The sequence below is a fragment of the Bidens hawaiensis genome, unplaced genomic scaffold (assembly GCF_021521415.1).
Source record: "Bidens hawaiensis isolate Kalapana, Puna unplaced genomic scaffold, B.hawaiensis_p1.1 tig00419391_1, whole genome shotgun sequence".
Taxonomy (NCBI): Eukaryota; Viridiplantae; Streptophyta; class Magnoliopsida; order Asterales; family Asteraceae; genus Bidens; species Bidens hawaiensis.
The window spans coordinates 1,989,782-1,991,229 of record NW_027504845.1 but is presented as its reverse complement, the minus strand read 5'-3'; positions in this window follow the sequence as shown (position 1 = coordinate 1,991,229).

The window sequence follows — 1,448 nt, the reverse complement described above, 5'->3', positions numbered from 1 at the left end:
TGAATGGTGCATAGGATAGTTATACCACCACCGAGAAGGAGTTTTTAGATGTGGTGTTTGCTTTCGATAAATTTAGGTCCTATCTAGTTATGTCCAAGACGATTGTGTACACGGACCATGCTTCTATTCGATATCTCTTCAGAAAGCAGGATGCTAAGCCTCGTCTTATCCGATGGATCCTGTTTCTTCAAGAGTTTGATATTGAGATCCGTGATAAAAAGGGGGCCGAGATTGTGGCGGCCGATCATCTTTCGCATCTAGAGGGAGCAGAGTTAGGAGACTGTTTTCCGACAGATAGTCTCATGTTTGTTACGGCACAGGAGGAGTGTTTCCCATGGTTCGCTGACTTCGCGAACTATCTTGTTGACGGGTACCTCCCGAATATGCCTTACCAGCAAAAAAAAGAAATTCTTTGCTGATGTTAAGTTTTACCTGTGGGACAACCCATATCTTTTCTGTATCGGTGCTGATCAGCTGATTAGGAGGTGTTTTGATGCTAAGGAGGGATGGCAGATTCTGAGCCATTGCCATGAAAGACCGACAGGAGGTCACCACGGTGCGAGTTCGATGGCGAAGAAGGTGTGTTGATTCTGGATTCTATTGACCATCGATTATCAAAGATGCTCATGAGAACGTCAAAAGCTGTGACCGATGCCAACGAGTCGGTAACATCTCATCCCGAAATGAGATGCCACAAAATGCTATTCAGGTTTGCGAGGTTTTTGACATTTGGGTTATTGATTTTATTTGCCCGTTCCTGTCCTCTAGAGGGAACAAGTACATACTTGTGGCAGTTGATTACGTATCCAAGTGGGTCGAGGCCAGAGCCTTGCCCACTAACGACGCCTGAGTTGTAGTAAGATTTCTAAAAAATCTTTTCACTCGTTTTGGAGTCCGGAAGGCCTTAATTAGTGATCGAGGTGTTGGAATTACGTATGCCCGAGACACATACTTATACTAATGTGGCTAACTGTGTTTGATCCAAGTCGGGTCATACCCAATAACAAGCTAGACAACACCAAATGTATTCCTTTAGTGATTTGATCATTTAAAAGAATACCGAACACTACGTGTTTAGGAAATTGGTTTTCTAAACAAACACACTTGAGGATTTAAATAAATTATCTGGATAATTTATTTATATAAATTAATTATTTAATTGGTTAAATAATTATGTAAATGCATGTACATTTTATAAAATTAAGTTTTATAAAATGAATGGAGATGGTTTTAAATGGTTAAAACAAAATAATAAAAAAAAAAAAAATAAAAAAAAAAAATAAATAAAGGGGAGCCGTCCACCCCATGTGGGTGGAAGGTTTTGGTCCAATCAAATTCAAGGCTTTCTTTTGGTCCATGTGATGCCTCTTTATGAATCTCCACATCCAAGACATGCAAAAATATCTTTCATTTGAATTTTCAAGTGTGTTACAAGCTTCAAAAAAACT